Source organism: Cynocephalus volans, chromosome 1 (genome assembly GCF_027409185.1).
Source record: "Cynocephalus volans isolate mCynVol1 chromosome 1, mCynVol1.pri, whole genome shotgun sequence".
Classification (NCBI taxonomy): Eukaryota; Metazoa; Chordata; class Mammalia; order Dermoptera; family Cynocephalidae; genus Cynocephalus; species Cynocephalus volans.
This window is the reverse complement of record NC_084460.1, coordinates 136,598,645-136,624,791: the sequence shown is the minus strand read 5'-3', so window position 1 is coordinate 136,624,791 and position 26,147 is coordinate 136,598,645. Positions and strand designations below refer to the sequence as shown.

Below are 26,147 nucleotides of genomic sequence, written 5' to 3'. Positions count from 1 at the left end.
ATTAGTATGGCAGTCTTCACTAAGTAGCCATTTGAACTATGATTTCTGAATGTTAATCAGATTATTGCAATGAAATATATTTTATTGAATATAAGCAAAAATTGACAGAAATTCAAATTGCTGATAAATTTAAGATGAAAGCTTAATTGAAGATGGCTAAGACTATGTACTGCTAGCTTACTTCTCACCTTAAATACAGTATTAACTAAGAAATAGAAGAGATGCCATACCATCAAGTACTTTAGGAAACAAATGCTGGGCAATATTACTTGGCAAAAGGATGCTGGAGTCCAGTAAATTTGGGAAACATGTTGTATCAGTCAGCTTAGCAAAGCTGCATTTCATTATCAAAAGAGTTCCAATCTTATTGGTTTATGCCAGTACAAGTTTTTTTCTCATTTATGCTCTTGTCCCTGATGAGTCTTCTGCCCCTTGTTCCATGTTATCTTCATTACTGGACCAAAGCTAATACAGCAACTCTGGGTTGCACAAGTCTTGTGGCAGAAGGAGAAAAGAGTGATGGTAGAACCATGGCTCTTAAAACTGCAGCTTGGAGGTGGCACATGTCACAACCTTTTATATTTCATTGGCCAAAACATGTCACATGGCCAAGCCTATGTCATAGGGTAGGAGTGGCCTTGTAAGAGAGGTAGGGTAGGGAAAGTCTGATAGGGAGAGACAGTTCATATTTTAAATATGATATCTGCAAAATACTATCTGCTGCTATTTTAGAGAGACATTATATATTATATATTTTAGTGCACATTATATATTAAAAATTCCAAGAAGTCCTGCATTAATGAATCTGTTTAGCATGAAATATCATATGACCGTGAATGCTTTTGTTGCTGTTACATGGAACACTGTCTGCAACAAGTTTTAAGGAATGAGGAATTGATAAAATTCAAGAATTTCTTGAAGTTTGATACTTAGAACTTTTTTCATCATTTAGTAGAAGTTTCTAGTATATATAATAGACTTACATTACTGTTTTATAAGTAGTTTAAAAATGAATGAAAATTACTGCACACTGGATCCTCTGTAGTTTGCATACAGAGTTAGAGAAGGGAAATGTTATAATTTCTTTCTTATGGCTAATAGGTAACTTTGACAGATATTATCTAATTTGATATAGGAAGAAAATGAGGAAATGGATACTATAGTTTTCCAGTAGTAATATAATAATTTTACTGGTTATAATGATAGCCAAGTGCCTTTGTCTGCTTAAGTTCAATTTTTAGAATCACTCTAGAGATAAAGAATGCAGACACTCTAGGGAGCTTGACAATTGTATCCCAGGAGTTTTCTAAGGTACTCCTCCTGAGGTCATGTTCACTATACATTGACTGCATTGTTATCTTCTAAGTCCTCTAGAAAATTGCTAAGTGCATAGAACTCCTCAGCCAATATTGATTTGGTAGATTCCACAGGTATTAACACTGCCACCAAATCAGTGTACATTAGGGTGTTTTAGAGATCCAGGAGTATATAAGCAATGCTTCGTTTGATAGTTTATAGTTCTTTAAGATTGGAGGAAAGGAATGTGCTTAGACCTCTCTCTCTCTCTCTCTCTCTCTCTCTCTCTGGGGTGTGTGTGTGTGTGTTTAATATATAATGTAAGGTTAAAAGGCAAGACAGTGCAGCAAAACACTGGTTTTAGATTCAGAGAAATCCTACTTGGCACTTTTTAATTGAAAGAATTTGGGTGATTAGATTTGACCTCTCTGAAACTTTTTTTTATCTTAGTTTGGGGATAATGAACTCTACCATGTAGGACTGTGAGAATTAAATGGGGGTAATTGTTTCAAGTTCCTGATACAGATCCTGACACATAGAAGCACTCAAGAAATGGTAATTTTAAAAAAATGTGATCAAAGTTCAAGAATCTTGATGCCCTATAAAATATCTTGATAGACATCTGACAGTTTAATGTATATCTGAAATGTGTTTCCTTCTTTATATATAAACACACCCACACCCACCAAAAGTTAAAAAAAATAAATAAAAAATTGTCCTGAATGCATAGGAAACTGCATTCTTCTGCAGTTCTACTGGAAATTGAAATGGTGTTATCCTTACCACTGAGAGGGTGAATCCTGTAGAAATGTTAGCAGCTCTGTGATCTAATAATTCACTTCTTTGTACTGAGAATTTAGAAGTTCTAAGGACAGAGTGATGGCCAAGAGTGGATGTATGGCCTTCACTCTGAATATAAGCTCAGCATCAAGTTCCAAAAAATCAAATTTTATGTAATCTTGTGGGAAGGTACAAGAACAGGAGATGGTTTCACTGAAATTTTCTTCACTAATTAGAGCAAATGCTATTTGGTTTAGAAACAATCAGCATTTCTCCTTCAAGATTTTTGTTTACTATTCTTCAATAAAGGTTTAATTAATTTATATTCCTTAGAGAATTTCTCTATTGACATTGTCTCCTTGTACTCTCAGAATCAGTATAATGTACTAAATTATCTTTTATGAGTCAGAAATGTTTCTAAATGACCATTTGTTTAATGTAAAGTAACATGTGTATATAAAAATTTATTTTGGGGGTGGATTATTATTCAAATTGTTTCAGGCTCTTCTCTTTATAAATGGAACATCTTTGTAACTATCAATTACTTGTTCGATTGGATTATCGGTAGAGTAAACTACCTCAAAAATACAAACTCTTCATCCTTAGAGGTTGTATTAGTCTGCTTGGGCTACTGTAACATTAATAAAGGCTGGGTGGCTTAAACAACAGACATTTGTTGTTGGAGGCTAGAAGTTCATGATAAAATTGTTGGCAAATTTGGTTTCTGGTGAGAGCTTTCTTCCTGACTTGTCCACAGCTATCTTCTTGCTATGTGCTCATGTGGCCTCTTCTGTGTGCATGCAGAGGGAGTGAGCACTGATGTCTTTTCCTCTTGTCACAGGTACACCAGTTCTATCAGAATAGGGCCCCACCTTATGTGATGTCACTTAGCCTTTATTACCTCTTTATAGGCCGTATCTCGTCATATTGGGGGTTGGGCTTCAACATATGAATTTTGGTCACAATTCCATCTAAAACAGAGGTTAGTTGTTTTTTTGAATCTGAGAATGAAGTGAAAGTGTTTAAAAACAAACAAACAACAACAACAACAACAACAAAACACACACAAAAAAACTTTCTATGTTACCTAAACAAGAACTCTGGTTTGTTAGTCTTTTAAGATTCTAAAAATATCTTTGGTACCTTTGAGGTGGGAGACATTTGAAATTACTGAATCCGTATTTCTTCCACTTTTAAATCACTGTGCATGAAAATAAGATTCTTACAAGTAAAGGAATCCACTCTAAGAACTTCAGAATCAGAGTGCTTTGTATAAGGGAGGAACTACATCACTGTAAAAATTGACTTTCATGTGTATTTGTTTTTCTCTAGGAAGAGAATGTATTTGAAAATTAGGTTGAGGAACAAGACAGTTTCTCTTCTGGGTTGTATCTGTTTTGGTTTACTATATCTTATCAAGCCAATTCACACTTCTCAAGGCAGTATTCTTTTTACTTGAGAATTAAAACAGGGAAATGGCATATATGAGTACTTAAGATTTTGGTAAACAGACAGGAAAAAAAGATTATGATTTGAAATAATGCCAGCAGATGTAAAGGAGTTCTAAATCTGATATGTCTACCTGTTTATTGTCCTGTCTCCCTATCTTCCTTCCTTCCTTTTTTCCCTTCTTTCTTTCTTTCTTCTGATATCAGCTCTTGTTAGATAATGGTTGTTTAGATATCTCAAGTGATAGTCTAATTGCAATCCATTCAAAGTCTGTATAGTACTTCTTTCTACTATATAGTGGAATACTTTTTCTGTTAGGTAAGTCAGTTGATGAGTGCTTGGGATTGGTGATGAGTAAATAGTGAAATAAATAGGCTTGAAGTAACTTTCTTCATTTTGTCTTTGGCATTGTGTGTGTGTTGCTTCTGTGTAACTAATTTCAGTTTCTGGTGGTTTGGCATTTGGCTAAAACAGAAAATATAATCAATAGGAAACAAACCTTTGATACAGACACTTCTGTATAAACTAATTTTAAATACATTTGTAAAATTTATCAGTTGTGAAATGACTCAAACTCAAAAACCTTGTATATAATGAATCTTAGCAATGTATTTTTTTCTCACCAGCAGGATCAATCTATTGATTGTGAAATTTACTAGTTAAGGACAGTATAAATATATTGAGGCATGACTTCACTCCAAGCATTTAATGCTAATCTGAAAGGTGTTAGATAAATTAAGTGTTTTTATATTGAAATCTATATATTCCCTCTGATCTGTATTATAGGAAAATAAATGAATCTGATAGGGGGAAAATTTCTCATAACATTTCTCTCTCAGAATTTCCATGCATTTTAGTGTAGAATATGTATTGTATTTACTGGATGTTCTGTATATATACATATAAATATATGTATATATGAGTGTATTCATGTAATTCTTTCTTAGAATCTCTTCAAGAAACTAAAGGACTTAAGTTTCTACTAGAAAGTCTATTTTATGAATGGATATATTCCCAAAACCTAGAAACAGTGTCTGGCACATGGAAGTTTCTCAATAAACATTTGATAAATTAGAATTACAGAAATTAACATTTCATTAATCCTATATTCTGTTGAACTTGGTGTTAATAGGAATCCCCTGTTCTATATGGAGATAATTATTTTTCCCAGACTGAGTTCAGGGAGAGGAGTGTTCTTCAAAATTAACGATCTCTCTTGTGCCTTTAAGTTTGTAGTTAGTCCTATAATCAATAAATGTTAGCAGGCCTGAGAACTTAAAATAAGCAGCCAAAAATTTCTGGGTACCTGTTGGCTCATTCATCATGAACAGCAAATCAGCAAGTGTTTGTTAAGACTTGTTAGCCTTCTAACAGTGCTTCTCTAACACTTCATCAGTGACCCTGTGAGTGGAGCATTTGTGAAGGTTTTGAGTTTTAGGGTAGGCAAATTGGTTCACGCTGGGCTTTAAGAGATGCAGTATGGTACCTGGATTCAGTTAATATGTACCAGAAAGGTGACTAAAGTCCTCTCTTAGGTATTTTATTCTAAGGGGTATTTTTAGGATATTTCTGTATTCAAATTGATCTATGAAGATCATAGATAAAAATATTGTGTTTTGTTTTTGTATTGACTTTTATTATCTGCTTAGTTTAATTTGCGGTTGTTCTGCCTCTGCTATGGTTATATTACTGTTCTTAAAAAACAGATGAATTACAAAGTTACATAATTATTTCAGTGTTTAACATTTACTATAAGGCCATTTATTACTGAGGATCTCCTCATGGCAGAAGTATTCCACTTTAGGTAATGTTTTAAGGTACTAAACATTACCATAGGCACTTAGAGTTTGCAGGTTTCTTGAGAGCCTGCCAGATGTGAAGGGACTAGCTGCTGAACAGGGCTTAGCTACTATTTATTTGGTGAGCACTGTCCTAATAAATTGTGCTACAGTAATTACAGTGAAGAACGGGCAAGGAAGAGAGACAGTAAAACTTATAAAATGTGAGTGTATCCATGTGCAGAGTGGTATACACCTATCTATCCATTCACATACCATTTGAATGGACATGCACATGAAATTCTGTTTATGCCCTCATTATCATTTATGAATACCTACTATTTTTCAGCATTGTTTGAATTATCAGATTATCAAATAGATTTATGAGTGTTATGAAAGAGTCATTAGAGAAAAGTCTGAAATCAGCAGCCACTGTCAACCCCCTAAATACCAAACTTCTTTTTGTAGCAATTGTTTTGTCATGCCATTTGAAGGACGGAAGCATACAGGTCATCTTTCAATTTATTTGAAGTGAGCATTTAAATGAATGATAAAGTTCTCAGGTTTGAAAGTTTAGTTCCTGTAAAAATGATGGGTGTTGCCTTTATTATTCACTTAGAGTTTCACTTTTTAGAGAACATTAAGATAAATCTTTCTGATAAGACTATTATAATATATCTTGTTGATAGTAAAAATGTCTCAGTCATGTCTCTTTTTATGAGTTTTTACTTAATCATCAAAATCATAGAATCTTTTTACCAATTATTTCCACTGTAGTAGAATATTTTATACATCGGAGTTTATAATGTGCCTGTGAAAAAATATTTCGGAACTTTTACTTCCTAATGCTTATAAATATCTGTATCTTTACCTCTAGATTGTCAACTGTGTAATGTTCACTGTTGCTTCCTGTAGATTAATGTGGATGGCAGAAACTTAAAGGTTTCCTTACAGAGCACAAATTTAAATAAATCACTTTTTTTTTTTTTTTTTTTTTTTTGAGTTGTAGGGTGATCTCTTAGAATCCTGGGCTGTGGAGTCAGATGGACTCAAGACTAAACCTAACTTAGCCATTTACTATGACTGGGATGTGAGAAAGTTACTTAAGCTTAATCTGTGAAATGTGGTAAATACCAACCATGTAAAGTTGTTAAGATTATTAAAGTGTAATGCCAGCCCAGCACATGGCAAGGGCTAGCATTTGCTCTTAAAATGGACAACAAGGCAAAAATGACCTCTTACTTTTTTGATTCTTAACTGTTCTTTGAAATTTAACTGTCTGTAATTGTCTCTGTTCACAACAAGAGAAATCTCCAGCTTCAAATTGCATATGTCTTTATTATGTTGGAAAAGTCTATTGAAGATGGACTTGCTTTAAATAATTAAGGAGGAATAAATAATATTTACTCTTAATATTGTTAGATATTTTAAAATATTTTCTGTACAACTGTGATAGATGTTTGATTTTATTTTAATTATACCTCCACCAATTTTGCAATTTTATTAAAGCCCAAAGCTTAAGCACATGAAAATATTAGGAGATAAGCCATCTCTCATTCAGTGGATTATATTTATTTAGGAATATTATTGCTACATGATATTGGTATTAACAAGATTTTCACCCCAAGCAACATGTACATTTTTTAAGCCTAGTAGTAAATTTTTATAATCTATATAATTTTCTTTAAAGACCACAATTATTTTAACAAAACGAGCGGATGTAGTATGAATTCCAAGTGAGAATTCATTAACTATCAGAATTTAAACTATGAGAACTTTTTTCTTAAATTATTATACCCCAGTAACTATAAAAATAATTTTTATTGAATTAAATAGCTAATTCATTTATGACCTTACTCTGCTAGTTAATTTATAAAGTAGAAGGGAAATGCAAAATTTTACTTCATTTTAGGTCATTGGATTAGCATTTCACAATTAGTTGGTCCAAGAGAAGAAAGTATTTGTCTACATCTGCAGAAAATGCTACCTCTGTGAAAGTATTTACTTTCTAATAATTTTTATGCACAGAGCATAAACCAGTAAACTTGGTCTTCCATTCCTCAAATCAGTAACTATCTTGTTTTTTAACTTTGAATATCCCTCAACAATTAATATATCTAAACTTGTTTTGAAGTTAATCTAGTACCTTGACTCTTTTTAAAAATTGCTCTATTAAGTTACCATGTATGTGGTAGGTGTTTGTGGTCTTTTTATAGCAACTTTACTTTTTCCTAGTTGAATATGTAAACCTTCAAAATGTAATCACCATAGATTTCATACATGTTAATTATGTACTTTTTCAATTATTAGTGTATGTAAAGAAATCTAAACCTTTCCTGCCCTCCTGTAAGAGAATTTGCACTCTGGATCATTATCCTTTTCTAATCTTTGTCCAGCTATGTCCTACTTCTTTTTAGAACCTAAACTGCCTACAGTAATCTTACGGGAAAAATGTTTTGTTTAAAATAAATATTTTTTGTTTCTCTGTTTAATAAATATTTACTAGAACTACTATTGCAAGGCAATGTGTTAGATACTGTCAGAGTCATAATGTAATAATATAAGGCAAACTCTAATTAGGAATGAAAGAGGGAGGTATACAAATAAACCTCTTTAAGAGTAATGAAGAAGATCTAAATTCCAGTTAGGGATATCAAGGAAGACTACTCAGAGAAGGAAATAAAGGAGAAGTCTGGAAAGGTGCATGGACTCCTTTTGCCAGTTGGATAGGATTTATTTAAGGTCAAAATGGGAAACTGTGTTGAAAGAGCAGATTCATGTTCTTTAAGAAACACAGGGAAAGCTAAACTTACAATCACTAAATACACATATGCACAGAGAGACGCTAAATAGTAGTAGGCATCAAGTGTTTCAGAGCGTCTTGAATACCAGGGTTAGTTTACTGTTTCTACCTAAAGGCAGATGAACCACTGAAAATTTTTGAGCAGATGATATAAATGGGATGGGTTAGAAATGAAAAGAGGTAGGCATTGGAAAGGTTAGTTTAGGTGGGCTTTAGCATTATTCTAGGTAAGAAGAAATTAGTTCTTCTAATAGGTGTTTATAGTTGTAGATGGGACTACTATGAAAGACATGAAGATTATACTCTGGATGTATCTTGAAATATTTTGGATTGACATATTCATCTCATAAAATCAAATGAGTCTTTTTCCAACTCACGGGGCAAAAAGTAATGGGCACTCAGTTTTAAGGATTCCTTCAATGAAGGTTTTCTGAAACACTTGATGCCTACTACTATTTAGCGTCTCTCTCTGTGCTTATGTGTATTTAGTGATTGTAAATTTAGCTTTCCCTGTGTTTCTCAAAGAACATGAATTCCAGGTATCTGTCCCTAAACCAGTTTAAAAACTACTAATCTACATAACTTGGCAAAAAAAACTGAACTTATTTGGAGGCTGTAGAAGGATAGTAAGAGGGAAGGAAGCCGTGGAAAGTGTTGAAAGGAAGTCAAACCTAAGTTTTTAATTTAAGTGTAGATATTCAGAAGAGTGCTAATACTGCTACCAGAAGTAAGAAGATAGTAGAAAACTGATTTGAGGGAAGGGGAGGTGAAGTTTGGGATGGACTGGATTTGAAATGCAAAGAGGATATATCCATGTGGTTATGTTTAAGATGTAGTCATAAGTTTGAGATGAGTTTGGAAGAAGTTCACTTGAGGATAGGTATAGCTTAAGAAAGAGGTAGAGCTGAAATTTTGAAAATTGGTGAAAGTAGAGATATGCCTAAGAACAGAACTTTTGAAAATACCAACCTGTTCTTTGTTCAAGAAAGTCTGAAAGAAAAAATCAGTCATATCTGTGGTAAAAGCAATAGAGTATAGTGTTGTGGAAGACGGGGTTGTAAGTTTCAAGATCAATACTGAAAAATTTAGAGACATCTAAATGCCTATAAAAAGGTCTTTGGGTTAGTGATCCAGGGGTGAATATATAAGTACTTTTGGAGAAAGTAGTTTTTTTAGAGCAGTCAAGGCAGAAGCCATCTTTTATAATGTTTCCAGTATTCTCCCCTTCAGTGCCAAGTTCTTGATTCAGCTGTATGTTGAGTCACTGTCTTCACAGACTAACACGTAATATTAGATTTCATCTTCAATAAATGTAGTTTTAATATTCTTGTCTTTATATATATTACCTTAGACTCTTTAAAATCAAAGTTTATCCAGGTGCTGATATCATTTCTTCAAATGCAATGAAGTGACTTTCTTTAAAATGTCGTCAGCAAACATACTTCCTAAATGCCTCACCCATAAGACTTTATATTGATTATAATTGGCATTACAGAGAGATGAATAATGAATTATCTGTCATTGCCAACTCTTCTCTTACACTAACTATAGTGATACTTTAAATAAAGATTATTCCTCTTTTCATAAAGATCTTTTAGAAAGCTCTTTGGAGTAGTGGGGCCACCTGCATATACTGTTTCTAGGCTAAGAATCAGATACTTAGCTACTTTTGTTTCCATCTACAGAGTATGGTGGTAAGGGCATACAAGATGATTTTATAATGATAAAAACTGCAACCGTTATTTGCATTTTATGTGCTAATTTCTCTCTGTGTGTGTGTGCGTGTGTGTGTATGTGTATATACATATTTTTTCCTCTAATCTTCACAATGACCTTTAGATGTAGACGTCATTACTCCCATTTTATACATGAAAGAACTGCGGCTCAGGACATTAAATAAATTGTCTGAGCTTCTTGATTAATTAAAAATAAAGCCAGGATTCAAATCCATTTCTTTTTGACTTTCAAAGACTTCTTTACATGGCCAGTGCAGTTTTATGATATATTTGAAATTTAAGCTGTAACATTCTTGATGGCAACTACTCAGCCCAATTTGGGAGCTCAGTGTCTCCTTACTTTCTTCCCCCTTTTCACCAACTCAGGAAAAATGCGTGAAAAAACGTATTGCCATATTCCATTGTTGATTAGGTCAGGCACTGTTCTTTATATTTAATGCTGTTATATAAATTTGATCTTCACATCAACCTGATAAGTAGTTGTATTTTCACCTGACATTTTATTATGAAACTCATATATTCACCACCTAGGTCTGGACATTAACATTTTACTTTATTTTATTACTTATCTGTCATCTGTCCATCTTCCATCAATTCAACTTAATTTTTGATGCATTTGAAAGTAAATTGTAAACATCACTACACCTCCCCCTAAATACTTGAATATACATATATTATTAACTAGAGTTCAACATTTATGTACAAGTTTTTTCTTTTGTTATAAAATCCACATTCAGTGAAGCGCACAAATCTTAAAAGTACAGTCTCTGAGTTTTGATAAATGCATACAACATTGTAACCTGAATATTTAACAAGATATAAGAAATTACTATTGGTAGGTTCCTTTTTTTATTCCCATTTTTTTAAGAAGAGGAAATTGAAGCACAGAGAGGTAAAATAATTTGCCTAAGCTTACACTGCTAATAAGTGGCAAAGCTGAAAGTCAAACTCTGGCAGTCTGGCTATAGGATTTGTGCTCCTAACCACAACACCATGCTGCCTGTAGATTATCTTCACGTGTTCGGGTATCCTCTTACATTCACATGCACAAATGTAATGTTTATTTTTAACCCAAGTTTATAGACATGGAAGTGGTACACTGAGTTTAGTGAGATTAGAAATGCTGTTCTAGAAATGCATCAGTTCCTTGCTAAAGGAGAAATTAAGAGGGACCTATAATACTATGAGAAAGGAGTTTCCTTCATTGAAGCACTAGGGTGAATCTCCATATAATAATTCTGTCTTAACTGGCATCCTTGATTAATGTTTCCACACGTATTGGTGAAGTGATAGTGAATTTCCTAGTGATGATACTGAGGTTCAGGAAACTCCTAAAGTGCCACTTGAACAATTAAGGGTAAATTATGTTCAGTATAGTTTTATATTAAGCATTTTTTTCTTTATTATAATTAGTAGAAACTTGTTCATCTATGTGTGATATATCATCTTGATACCTCACTCATCTTAATACCACAAACATCAGAGTAATAGAATTGACACCTTTAGGATTTATAAAGTTAGGAAATTTGTAAGGTTTTAAACAGAGAAACAGAATGGAATTGTTTGACCTTTCCAGATAAACTGCATGAAAATATAAGAATTGGAGCAGATTATATTAATTTTTTTTCCTGTTTTTCAGTACTTAGGTGGACCATTTCATTGGAAGGAAATTGTTGAACTCTAAAGTCTCTTTCCTGCTTTTTGTTCATATCACAAATCGTATCTTAATAGTTGACCAGTACTCTTTGTTCACTACTCAAATGATAAAAAAGCAGCCATCATGTAATTTTAAAAAAATCCTAAGTACTGCTCAAAAGGCAATTTTTTAAAAAGCTTGTTGTTAGTAAAACCTAGCCAGTCACTAGAGGGCAGAGCAGTACTGTACTTTAGGCCTTACTTGAAAATTCCTTATTTCTGAACATGATAGAAAATATATTGATGCACAAATGAATAGAAATTTCTTTGTATTCTTATTGTCTTGTCTTGCTGTGAAGTCCAATAACATGCTTACACTTGTATCAAAGGAGCTTTTCTGACAGTTAACATTTGTTGCATCCAAAAGGGCATAATTATTGAGAAGAGTTTAAATATCCTTCAAGAGAAAATACTAATGTTTACAAATAGTGGTGCGCTAAATCATTTCTACTCTATGGAGTGCCCTGAAATTGGAGTGCAGTATAGACGTTAGGTGAGATAGTATGAAAGAACAGCCCCTTACTAGCTCTAAGAATTCATAGAAATTCGGAGCATCTTTTCATCTTTTGGGTCAGATGAGTGTTGAATCATTAAGACTTTGAAATTATGAAGTTGTAAGAGCAAATGAACTAACTCTATCTCCTTTTTTAAATGTTAAAATTTTGTCAAGTGACTTCTCAATTTTATTTCTGTTCTAAATTTTCTATTATTCTGATATATTTTTATCCTGATTTATTTTTTCTGATATATTTTTAAATGTCCTTGTGAGTAACCTGATTAGTTCAGTGTCCCATAAGATAGAAAACTTTATCCCTAATTGAGTATAGTTTGAATTTTATTTTATAAAAACTGGATTTATATAGTATCCATTTTTAGTGGGGACAGCATAGGATATTAGAAAAAGCACTGTATTTTGGAATCAGAAGATTTGGTGTCCCATTATCATTTACTTGCTGTGACCTTGGGCAAGTCAGATTACTTCTCTGAACTCCATTTTCTAAATTGGAAAAAATATTTCCTTATTGAACTGGGTTGTTTTGAGGGTTGTGTGTGTACATATATTTCTGAAGATGAAAACTTGTAAAGGTGAATTTTAATAGATAAAAATATAAGCTCAGAAAAACCTTAGCAATAACTTTGGAATGATTGATTATATCATAAATTTAGTAACATGAGGACACCTATTGCATGAGTAAATAGTATAAAAAATGTGGTTTCAAAACCAAAACCCAAGTGCAGATTGCTGACTTCCTCCTTGTCTCTGAGTTTCTCTGGCTGCTTAATCTTTCCATAAGTCCTGACTCTTTTGCTCCTCTCAACTCTGTATTGCTGTCCTCTGTTTATTTCCATGTTTCCTCTCTCTGTGTTTCTCCTGACTGTCTCTGGTCTCTCTCTGTGTTTTTCTTGTCCCAGGCGCTCTCAGGAAGACCCCAAGCCTCTAGCGGTACCTGTTATCATCTCCAGCATGTTGTAGATGTGGAGGATTCACTGGGATATTGAGAAATACCAGAGGCGAATTGTTCCACAGTAGTAAGTCAATCAGCATTTACTAAGTGACTGCTGTTCATAGAGCACTGTTGGTGGTACCTTGGAGGAAGAAGTTAGGGCACAGCACTGAAGAAAAAAACTTGTAAAATCTTCTCAGTGGTTCTTGCAGGTTGTATACGCATGCAAACAAAAACAGCAACAAATTAGAAAGCTGACAAATAAGTGTATAGATGAGTTGTGTTGTATGTGTGCTGACGGGGCCCAGGGTTATAATGGAGTAGAGTAAGCCAGGTGGCATTAATCAAGTTTCCTGCATGAGTTTAAAATAGGTTCTGAAGGTGGTTTGAAGAGGGGAGAGGGTGGAAGTAATTTCTGCAGGGCTTGGCAAGCCTGTTTGCTTGCCTGTGAGTGAATCCCTGATGGGAGGGTAGTGAATGAGATTGCTAAATTTCAGCCTACCAACAGCTAACTTTCCTTAAGCTTCTAGTCTTGGAGAAATTCAGATTATGAAAAGAAGTACAGCCAAATTGAGACTTTCCATAAACATAATTGATGTCTGTTGCCAGTTTTAGAATTTATAGTTTAAGGTTTAATTATGATTATGAAGTAATAGCGAAGTACTTATGATATAAAATTAATAAAACTTTTAGAACATGATTCGGGGATGCATTTTAAATGCTAAGATGAATTACAACTGTAGTATATCAAATCTGTTTTATTTTCATGTTGGAAATTTATTTTTGCTGTTGTATTTTAGGCAGTCCTACTTAGATGCACCATGGTTTTCAGAGTTGGATATGGTTTGAATCCCAGCTGTGTAATGTTGGGCAATTTACTTAACATTGAATCCCAGTTTCCTCATATGTAAACTAAGGATGAAATTATTTACCCCAAAGAGATGTGTGAATTAAAAGAGATAATTTTGTAAAGTCTTGAGTACATGCTAGGTACTTGTTATTTGCAGATTCTTAAAAATACCTTTAAAATAGTTTGTTAAATATAGTGTTATTTCTGAAAGCATCTTTAAAATAGAAGTAACCTCGTAGTATATACAAAGAATAACATGTAAATAAGGTACAAAGAGTAGCATTAACATGAATAACTGAGTACCTACCACAAACTTAGGAAATAGTACATTACCAGTATTTTGTAGCCTACTGTGTGCCCAGCCCAGATTTTATCATATCTCTTTACCCCCTCACCATAATCCTCTATTTAAACTTGTTACTTCCATGTTTTTCTTTATAGTTTTTTCCATATTTATGTACTGCCCATATTAAGTTCTGCTTGTTTTTGAATTTTATATAAATAATATAATGCTATGTTTTCTTCTGCAATTTCTGTTTTTCCTGCTTAACATCATATTTGTCAGAGCCTCCTTGCTTATACTTGTAACTCATTATGGTCATAGTTGTATAGTATTCCACTGTATGAAAATGCCACAGTTAATTTACTTTCTTTTGATGGCTATTTAGGCTGTTCCCATTTTTCACCTTACTGGAAATAAAGCTGCAGGGGAAAAAACCTTGAGTCTTGTATATGCCCTCTTTATGTACATGCTGCTTCTCTAGAATATATTTTCAGGAGTAGAACTGCTAGGTCAAAAGGGAATGCCCAACTTCAGACTCTGGGAGATAATGCCAAACGGATTTCCATAGAACTTGTTACACTTTATGCTCCCACTAATAGTAGTAAGTGTTCCCTTTCTTTATTTCCTATGGTTCTTTACAATTACTAGATTTCTGTGTAACATATTCTCCATGTGTTTATGAATCGTCCTCTGTATGAATATGAATATTACTGTGTCTGGGTAGAAGTTTAAATAGGAAAGGATTTTTTTAGTTGCCTATAACACCATCTTAACAGTAACCCAGATGACTCATTTTTTTAAAAAGTTAGTTTTATTCTTTGCAGCAGCTGCTTGTATTTCTGTCAGTTTTCCAATTGTCACTTGCACCTTTTCTCAAACCTAGTTATGTCTAGACATCCTGAAGAGTAGCTGGGTACGTTTGCTCACTAAGGATTTTTTCTTCCAGAAAACCATATTATAATAATATAATGTCCTCTTACGATAAATGGATATTTTCAGCTGTTTCTGACTTCTAAAGACAGTTTGTGCAGAAAAATGTACACATCTCTTACTGATTTCTTTTCCCTTTCTTTTAATTCAAGTTGAGATAAAGAGTGACTCACAGAGGACTGTTTGCAAACTGCAGTGACTTGATCAACTCGTGTTTTGTTCTGCATTGCAAGAGTTCCAAAGGCTTTGAGTAAATTAATCCAGTTATATTTGCCACTCTTTTCTGTCCTTCACCCACTTTTGTTTTTCTTAGCCAATGAGTCTTTCAGTATCTGATTATACTTGTACACTCCATTCCAATTTTAATATCAAAAGTTCTTTCTACCCTCATAACGCATACTTGGTGGTCCCTAATTTTAGTTGATTGATCTCAATATTTTTCCTACAAGCTTGTTGCCACTATCTGCTACATCTATTTTCTGAGGTTTTTCAGGGAAGACTTATCAGGATCCAGCCTGTTGCCTAGTATATACTATTCAATAGATACTCACTGAATGTCGAGAGGAAAGATGTAAATGCAGTAATCACAAAAATGCCTTTCCCCTTCTTAGTGATAATAATTTCCCTAAAAGCACTGGGAAAAAATCATGAGTGCTATCAATAGTTCTGTTTATAAATAGTATTGTTAAACTATAAGCAAGTCATTTCTTCTTGAGCTTCAGTCTGCTTTTTTGAAAAATGAGAGTGGTAGACCAGTGATCTATATCATTCCTTTTGACTCCAACATTTTGTGTTCTATCTTCTAATTGAAATGAAAAGTAGTTCCTTACTATGTGGGTACCACTACCTTACTGGGCTTCAGGCCCATAGCAGTGTCACAGTGACCTGCCAGTTATTGTCTCTCATAACCCCAGTAAGTGGAGCATACATTGACTTTCCTTCCTCTCTTTGTTCTTTAGGGTTGATTTGTTCTAGAGAAAGAATACATTTATCTTTTTTTGAGAAAGTATAATGAATGCTTTTGGCTTCCCAACTTTATCCATCAGGCAGCCCAGGCATTGTTCAGCACAAAAGCTTGAGTTTTACGCTCTTGATACTCCTTCTCTTCCCCCAACTCTACAGCTGTAACCAGGGCAGCTAGTCCTACTCTTTCTTATTTGATATACAACTTAACCCCATGTCTTTTCTCACACTCCAGTTACCATCTCTGTCAGTATTGTTTTTTCTGTTGGGCCCTTTTTTGGGGAGTCAGTGGATCTGTTTTCATCCAATGCTGGAGTCAAGTTGTTCCATCCTTTCTGCCTTGGTTCCTCTGCTAGAGACACCTCAACTCCAGCTAAATGGTGAGTGAGGGCCTGAATTCCTTTCCTTGCTACCTTCAATGAGTCTTCCTTTGGTATTGCAGAGACTCCCACTCTAACATAGGATGGGTTAATGCTACAACCACTTTCAAGAAGTTATCTTATTCTTCAAATTCTCACATGACCAGTACTTCCTAAACATGATACTTGTCCACGATTCATTTTGTGTTTGCCTCTGAACTCTGCACTGAAAGCAAAAGATGCCAGAGATCAGGTTACAAAAAGCAGGGGACACAATTTTGTCTTAACTCTCTATAGATTGTAAACACTGCCAATCACTCTTGAGAGTCCTGGCCAGTGAGGTATATATTTAACTGTTAACCAAGGTCAGTAGGCTCCCTCTGCCCTTTATTAAGGACACAAAATAATCTAATCTCATCATGATGTTAAGGATCTGCTTTATGAAAATCCCATGTAAGTCTGGCAAATTTTAGGCTAAGAGAATAGAGCAAGAGAATTTTTCAATGAAAAAGGGGGAACCTTCCTTAATCAAGGATTTATTTTTAATAACATTACCTTAATTCTAAATCAAATTTAGAATTTTAAAAAATAATTCTAGTTGTTTTTAATGTTAAATTATGTATTATTGAAAGCCTAGTTGTTAACCTTCTACCCCCAGCCTCTATACACATAAAACACCCAAGATTCACGGACCTATACAGCCATGAGGAACAAGAAGCCAGACTGTTTGTGATAATTCACCCTTCCTAACTGCTTACTTGACAAAATTCTGAGAAAACATATTATGACAGGTTTTCAGTTCTCTAAAGAAACAGTTAATACCATCCTATCTCAAGGAGAACAGATTACTTTTTGTTCCTCAGGAATGCAAGGAGAAGAATATCCGTTTATGCTTATAAGGGAAAAATGGGAGAAATTACCTGACATGAAAACTTTACTGATAGGAGAATGCTGGCTGTACCCACTCTTATATTATGTCTTTGATTAATGTAAAAGGTTTGATCTGTTAAATATTCACATTAATATTTTAAATTATCAATGATAAAAGTTGTATTTGTAGTATTAATTCACAGTATTTTATTAGACAGGCTTGAAAGAGCTTCAGAAAACCTACAACACTCATTTGCTATTCTTATTTTAATTTAATGTCTTCTGAAAGAGCTGTATATTTTCTAATGACTTAAGTTGCAGCAAATACTAAAAATAAACTATAGTGTTAAAAAAATTTGTTGGATCATCCTTAAATACAGTAGAACAATTTATAAATATGTAAACATGTGATACAAAACTTTCCTTCTGAGAAGCCTAGGATATGCATTTATGACATTCTGGATTGAATGGGTTTAACTTGGAAAAGGTTTTTTAAGTACTAAATTGAGAATAAATTTTGGACTATATATTTAATTTTTATTCTTATTTTACATCTGTTATACAGCAAAGTTGCTAATAAATATAAAAAATTAAGCTCAAAGTTGAGTTTTATATAATTATTCAAATCGTTATACCAAAAATAGATTTATCTATACTATTAAAAAGCATTTTATTAAAATAGTTCCAAATAGCTTCATTCAAATTCAGGAGTTGCGAAGTGACTATATATAGCAATATTCATTTTGTCTGGGAGTTTATATTTGAATAAGAAAACAGTAAAATATTGAAATGGGTCTGTACTTTTGAGGAAAAAGAAGTGAGCAATTGATCTTCTTTCCCGAAGTTAATTTCCTAGTATATTACCATTTATTATCTTAGCTGTAAAATCCACATTTCTAAAAGGCTGACTAGGTTTTATTAAATCTGAAAAATAAATCGTTGAGTTTTTTTGTAAAAACAATGGAACAAAAAAATAGAGCAGCTGTGCTTTAATATTGATACTTGTTTTGAGGAATTGGGATCTCTTTAGGAAGCTCACCTAGACATCATTGTGTTGTTGAAGATCACTAAATATGGTTTTCTTCTGTGTATGTACCAAACTGTTTCCTCCCACTGAATCTTACTCAGAATCTGTATGTTTCTTTTGTGCTCAGCCAGTAGACACTTTACTCCCTTTCCCTGTGCTAGCCAAGCACTGTCTGTCATTTGAATGATGGCATCATTGCCCTTAGGTTATGATCTGTTTTGAGCTAGGAGGAATCTTGGCTTCTGTTTTTATCCATTTTTACTTATTTGCTGTTACTTAACTCTTATACAGAACCTAGGATGTGCATTTGTTATAACTAGGTAGACGGTAGTGTTACTTCTGTGAGCCTCGAGCTGCCCAGTAAACATGGAGTTTGCGTTTTAATTGCTTAGTAACCGTCCAACTGCTAAGAACCCCGCTGGACCTGGAAGTCAGCTCTCTGGAACTCTCAGTCAAGGAACTTCTAGATCTCAGTGCCAAGGCAGGAGTAGGTCTGATTTTCACTGAATGGAGACTTCCAGTCAGCTGATCTTTCAGGATTACGAATCATCAAGACAGTCGGCTCTTTCGCTCTGATTGGAGCTTAATCAAGGATTAATTTGAGTATGTTTCTTTTTTTTTTTTTTTCAAACTTAAAAATATGTCAGAGACTTTTGTTGATTTGTTTAAAATTATTTGCATTTAAATGGCTTCCAGGACAGTTTTCATCCAGAGATCTGGCTCTTTTATTCTTTGTACTTGCTAAGGTTGGTGAAATATTGATGGGATTGTGTTCTTCTTTTTCTTCCTTTACACTAGTGTGAGGACTTCAAGGACCAATAAGGGACACGTACCCTCATCACCCTCTTCTGCATTCAGAGGTTAGAGTTGTCGAAAGGATGAACTGTCAACAAGTTTAACTTATAGAATTTAAATCTATGATCTTTAACAGAGTCTTTATATTTAAGACTCACTGTAATTAAGAGACTACTGATGATGATGATGATGATGATGATGATGTATCTGGAGTGGAGGCATAAGAGGGCTAAGAGTCACAGATTTAAAATAATCATTTGAGACAATAATATAAGAGAATCACAGGGCAGTTTATGGCTCATGCTGTAGGGAATTAAGAAATTTGGAGGAATGAGATGTTATTTTGCCTAGGATCATATTTGACTTGCATGGAGAAGAGAGAGGAGCATTTTAAATAAGGGATCTCTGGGCAAATTATAAGAAGCAAAAAAAAAGAAAGAAAGAAAAAGGCACCCAAGTGCAGGGAGCTAGGTCCTGAATACATCTTCTGGGGTATAGTGAAAGGCAATGGAAGTTTGGGGCCAGGTTTCGAGTGTGTGGGTTGGGGTGTGTGGGGGTACACAAAAAAGATGTGGAATACCAATCTAAGGAATTAAATTCTAGGAGTAGACTATGAAGGGCCATTAAAGGGTTTGAATTCAGGGAGTGAAAGGCTCAAAGCATGATTGGAGATAAATCTGATAGATTAGTTTGCAATGGAGATTATCACTTAGAAGCTGCTGTAATCTCTTGTGTTGAAACGGTGTCAAAGAGTCTGTAGAAGTAAGGAAATCTGCAGTTTTAAAGTAAATATTTAAGGCAGCATATTTGACGCACTCTAAAGGGGATTTTCCACATTTATCATCTGTTTCTATTCTCACCATCCTGTGAAGTAGTTACTAACCTTTTATAGATAAATGAGTGGATACCCTCAGATTAGACAGCTAGTAGTGCTCAAAATTCATAGCCAGGTCTGTGTGACTGCCAAGTCCAAGCCTTTTCACTCCCCTTCTCTGACTCTTGAAGTGTGGAAATGGAGAACAGATTAATTTTTTATCCCTTATTTTTTTGTCATATATTACTTAAGAAGAATTATGAAGTGGATCCAAATTAGGATGGTATTCATGTGTATTCTTATGTACATACTTATATATATATTAGTACACCTGAGTTTGAGTTTGAATCATATGTTATGTATTAGACTTAACTAACTAGATTTAACTATTTCTCATTCCTATCATTTGAGAAAATGCTCTTTTATGATAATTTAGAAAAAATGTCAGTTAACAAAGTTTAGGTCGTTTAGTATATTTTATATCTATTTAGTAAGAAATGATATTTTCTACCAAATAGTAATTTTAGTATATAAAGAAATGAAACTAATATCTCAGTTTCCAAGAATAAAAATTATAGAATAAATTGGAATGTTTAGGAAAGAAGAGTTTTGGTTACTTTAATTTTCTTCCTCATTGAAAGTTAGAAAACTTTTTTTCATATTTGCATTGCAAATGCAAAAGTGTTTAGTGCACTTGACTGAATTAATAAGAAATAGAGTGAAGTTTATTTTCTAATGGGAGGCTGGTCATCACTTTAATTATTAGTAATTATTTTATAGTTTTAAAAAAAACCTATTATATAGAAGGGGTTGGAGATTTGAATAAGTAGGTACTGACACTCAGTGAATTGCCCACTACCAACACCAACATCTCCACCTCCCACTTCTTCACTCCCTGCATAAGACTTTAAGACATTATGAGAGGAGTTGTTTTTTTATTTTTTAAATGATATTAGCTTTTTATAATTTGTCACTTTTTCCTATAAGTAATTTTACCAAAAATGTGGTTAATTGAAGAATATTTGTTAGTTGTGTTCTGAGATGTATGTGTATACTTTAGATTGTTGTTTTATCCTTGAATGTGTTAAATGGAAACTTTTCTGTTGAACATATTTGGGGGGGGGTCATGATTTTTATTTCTCTTTGTACAACCTGTGTTTCCTTCAGCAAAAATAGTTTTAGGTTCACAAACAAGAAGCAGCTGTCTGAAATATGTTCATTGACTCAGCTGAATGTCTGCAGTTGCCCAACAAAAATTATTTGATTTTGGGTAGTGTGAAGAAATTAAAATAAGCATTCAGATCAGATTTTGGCTGCTATAGTAAGAGCTTCTGTCTATAACTTGAAGTCTTGAAATTCACATGTAGTGTATTCTTATGTTGAAATTTGGAGAGATTTGATCCTTAAACACCATGGAGACAGTTAATAAGAGAGCTTAAGTGATGGAGCTCAATATTTCTTCTGAATTATTTTTTTGATACTCAGAGGAAAACATTGAATCTTCATCTCAAGACTGAACTGACAAGGGATACGTCTCAATATTCACAAGATGAGGGAAAAAATTGTAATTTTATATATGTGTTATTTGGTGAAAAGTGATGAATGCTTTAGTTCACTGAAGAAAATCAGTTCAAAGAATGAAATGGACAAGGCCAGAAGCATATTGAGAATAATATCCCCAAAGACTTTTAGGAACTGTAAAATTGAGTGTATCAGTATAAAACTATTCACCTATCAGGTTCACACAGGAGTGCAAACGAATGTCTCCTTGAGAGACTGTTGCTACAAATATTTAGGGAGCAAAAGAGTGTTGATAAGTCTTCAGCATAGTTAAATATCCCCAATGGAATAGTGTATTAAAAGAATAAATATTGCACTTAGAAATGCAGGTTAATGATCTTACAGAAAATTTTCTATTTTTCTTATAGAAAATCTTATATTTTCTTTTCTTATAGAAAATCTTGTATTTTCAAAGTTTCTACTTGTGATTCTTTACTTCTGATAGCTACAGAAAGCTTAAGATGGTTTGGAAAAGTCCTAAACACCAAATTATGACCAGTGATAAAACTCACTGTTAAAACTTGGCAAACTGGCAGTGCTACCTTCTGTTTGATGACTTTCACATGAGGAGTATAACCTTATGTCTGGGCTCTTAAATTGAGATTTAGAGAAAATATGTTAGAGTCACTTGTGAGAGACCTTAAGCATCTCTTCACCTTAGCTCCCCAAGTGTAAAATAAGTACATTAATCATTTTATAAATTTATGTATGACTCTTAGCAGAGGTTATTTGAGAAAGATTGTTTTTACCTTCAAATCACAATGTAGAAAGTATTAGAAGTATTTCATCTATTACTAGAATGGTCCTAGCTACTTTGTAGACATGTAAGGTGTTTTCAAAAAGTTCATGGAAAGATTTGTATTATCTTTTAGTTCCATTTTTTCCATGAACTTTTTGAAGTATCCTCATATAAGACAAAGGTATTTTAAGTTAAAGGGGATCTAGGATAATATGACTGGGCAGTTTACAAGCATTCAAGCATAAGTTAAATGTGGCATTTCATGGAAAGAACCTAGGTTGAAAACATTTTGTAGTCCAGGTAGAAACTTCGTTGAAAGTGTATATTTTTGAAACTGTATTGTGCTGTATTATTACTAGTTCCTCAAGATAAAATCTCCTAAGGTATGAATTATTTAGAGGTTGAAGTTGTCGGGGATGTTATAAGAAAGCAGCTGGAACAGAGGAAGAGTATATTTTTTGTTGAGTTATGGTCCATTGGACTATGGTGCGCTGAATTAATTAAACTTCTCTAGGAGAGTATTAGGATCTTATGATAAATTTTCTCATAGGTCTAAATTCATTTTTAGTTCTCCTATATTGTTTTGCCTTTTTTTTTTCAAGGTACCTGGCATGGCAGTGGGTGCTCAGTATATTTATTTTGAATGTTGAACAACTGTTGATCATTTTAATGAAGTGAGTTTAATGATCTGAATTTTAATGAAATAAAAGTATAATTTGTGGTCAATGATTTTTAAAAAAAATTAAATAAACTTCAGTTGCCTTTAAAAATGTTTTAGACTTTCTCAATGATGAATGAAAATGAAAAATTAACCCCATGGATAACTTTGTACTGGCTTCTGCTCTTTCACCTTGAACATGTCCTGGGACCTTGAGCAGATTTCTTAATTTTGACCTGAATTTCCTCTTTCTTCAGTGAGCGTTAAGTAGAATAATCTCTAACGTTTTTTCTAACTCTGTAATTCTGTGATTTTGAATGAAGAGTAAAGTAGGAGTTCAAAATGAGTAGAAGAGTATTTCTAAATCAAGTATTCCTAGGTGAGGTTAATAAGAAAAAGAGTTTCACATTGAGTAAGTTTTTGGCAGACTTTTGATGAGGAAGAAAAGAGAACAAGTGGTAGAGAAAACATTCCTTATAGTAGGAATGGTATGAGGAGTTACATAGCAGCAATCTTAAAAGGGATGTAATGACAATAAAATTTGATTAGGGCAAAGAGCTTATCTTGGGGTATGACGGTGAGTTTCCTACTCTATATATAAAAGCTCAACAATTTCTGATAAAATGGCCATTTAAAATCTGTTTTTAATAAAGCTTTTTTCTACATTTTAAGTACTGGCATTTTTGCTTCAGTACCCGACCCCCATCCCCACAAAAATATCCCCACATGAATCATATTATTCGTTTCCTCTTTAATAGTTGTATAGTTTCCTCACAAAATTCAGAGCATAGGCAAAAATTTGAAATTCTCAGGCTGTTGAAGAATGAAAATAACACTGATTAAGATGAAAGTATGTCTCCCTTCTCGTAAAATTCTCCTTTTTATAAATTTCTCTTGATAAGAGACAACAGATTATTAGTAAGACCCATTTCAATTTTTTTTCTTAGAAATTTCTGTTATTCTGGATAACATTTGTCTACTGTAAACTCTTTCAAAATTAGCATAACATATTACATGTAGAATAATTTCAAAAATTAAAAAGACTATTTGTTAGAAGTACATTTCCTGATGTCTAAACATTTACCTTTTCTACAACTTCCAAAGTTTCTTTTCATGTAAAAGACTCATTGAACAGTTTGTATAAAAGAGGGCTTTCTTCGGTGACAGTTCAAGTATTTCATTTATGTTAGTGGATAGACATGAACTATTCTTTACGGAGTGGTATGACCATAAACTGTAAAGTTAATCACTCTCCTTTAGGGGGGAAAAAACACGTTCGAACTTACATATAATGATGTAATTTGACTGAAACCATTAATCATACTCATGATGATACAGTTTTTTTGAGGGAAAAGAGCCAATAGGTAAATCATCTGTGTTCAAAATAAATGTCAGAGGAACCTTAAAATTGAGGCATTCACATGTAAACATTTTTGAAAATTTTCTGTGTAACTACTATCAAAAGTTTTTCCAATTGCTTCTACTTGATTCTTTCAATAAGTGCCAGTAATGCTTTTAATCCAGAAAGGTGCATCTGAATGTTCTATCTAGTACACACATTGTGTAATTCCTAAATCATTGTCTAGATCTCCTTTGCATTGGTTTTATTTTATTTATTTATTTATTTATTTTTTTAAAGATGACCGGTAAGGGGATCTTAACCCTTGACTTGGTGTTGTCAGCACCACGCTCAGCCAGTGAGCGAACCGGCCATCCGTACATGGGATCCGAACCCGGGGCCTTGGTGTTATCAGCACCGCACTCTACCGAGTGAGCCACGGGCCGGCCCCCTTTGCATTGGTTTTAAACTTTTATATCACTTTGAAAGTTCTGGCTTGGAAATCTTTGCTCAAGTAATGACTTTGGGACTCTGGACATTTAGCTGGATGACTGATTCCAATGTATCACTGCCAAGTACAGAGAAGAGTACAACACGTAGAATTGCTTTGACTCATGCCTGTTCTCTGGCATCAGTTGAGGCCTGGTAGCAGCAGTACCAAATCTGTGCACTTGCACATTTGAAAGCTGCTGTTCAGGCTCCCACAGCAGTTTGTATAGAGGAGGAGCCAAAGTAAGATGTCTACAGAGACTTTCTCAAAAGCAATTCACATATAACCTACAAAGAACCCCTTTTAGATTTGTTCCTATCGCCTTACTCCTCAGACTGTTAAAGCCTTTACTAAAGTAATGTTAGGGAAAGGCCTGGTAAGTTTTGCTGTGTTGAAATCCACTGTAGAATGTTTTCAAGAAATAACAGCCTTAGAATAATTCAGAGCTACAGGGGCCATCTTTAGGGCCAGATGGAGGGAACCTGAGATTCGGAATTTAGGTGATTTAGCTAAGGCATGTTCCTACTTAGAGTCAGTGTTGGAACCCAAGTTTTCAGACTTGCACTTATATGTTTATTTACTGTGTTAGAATATGATGCTATGAGTAGGAAGAAATAAATTGTAAAATAATGACAAAAAGGACATTTAACCATAGCTTAAAAGTTAAACAGAAGTATCAGCTGCCTCAAATCTGATAGGAAGACCCAGATGAAGGTAGACCCTGGAGATCGGAATTGGTTCAGATCTGAAAGAATGTGTGGTGTATTTATACTTACCCTGTGAGATGATGGGAGGTAACAGGTGGCAGTTTTGAAGGAAATGAGGGCTTTTCTTCTCAAATACTAAGTGCTAGCCTGTGAACTTTTGTTCATGGGCTGTCACTTTTTGAGCAACTGTTGAGGAAATGGTACTCCCTCAGCTAAAGCAAGCTTAAGGACAGTGTTGGTGGAAAGCAGAAACAGTTCCTTGTGCTCTCTTAGTAAACCAGATTCCTACTTTAGTAACTGGTGGGTCTCTTCTCCAGTATGTGAGCCCCATTGTCAAAACCACTGATCTAGATTGATCCTCAGAAGCTGCCTTGCCCCTCCCACTATTTTCTCTGATGATGGTGGATGGTCTCAGTTTTAACACCCCCGTTTGCCTTTCATGCACATCTAGGCAGCAGTTCTCTATGCACCTTTTAAATTAAAAATGAAACTGTGGTATCTTAAGATTTTAATGGAAACATTCTATTTCTGTTTGGAGAAGAATAAAAAGGCAGTGCAATATAGTCGAAAGAGTTATGATTTTGTGATCAAGAGACCTGGGTCTTAACTGCCACTAATTGGTTTGGTAAACTTGAGTTAACCATTGATTCCTATTGGTCATGGTTTCCTTATCTGTAAATTTTGGGACAAGGCATTCTCTAAGGGCTGGATTTGTAGTCCCTATCAATTCTGTAATGAACCGTTTCATTTTTTAGAAGAGTAGCTTCTTAAACAGAAATTA

The 26,147-nt window shown here is 33.9% G+C and overlaps 1 protein-coding gene across 4 annotated transcripts in view; it reads left to right on the top strand.

The window, feature by feature from the left end:
- BBX (BBX high mobility group box domain containing) overlaps positions 1-26,147 on the top strand; it is a 278,279-nt gene that overhangs the window by 119,474 nt on the left and 132,658 nt on the right. For 3 of the 4 annotated variants that reach the window (XM_063098086.1, XM_063098080.1, XM_063098070.1), the window contains exon 4: positions 12,951-13,067. The exons of the other annotated variant lie outside the window; for it this stretch is intronic. The gene's annotated coding sequence lies outside the window, so the exon portion shown is untranslated. The remainder of the gene's footprint in view (positions 1-12,950; positions 13,068-26,147) is intronic. 4 annotated transcript variants of the gene reach the window in all.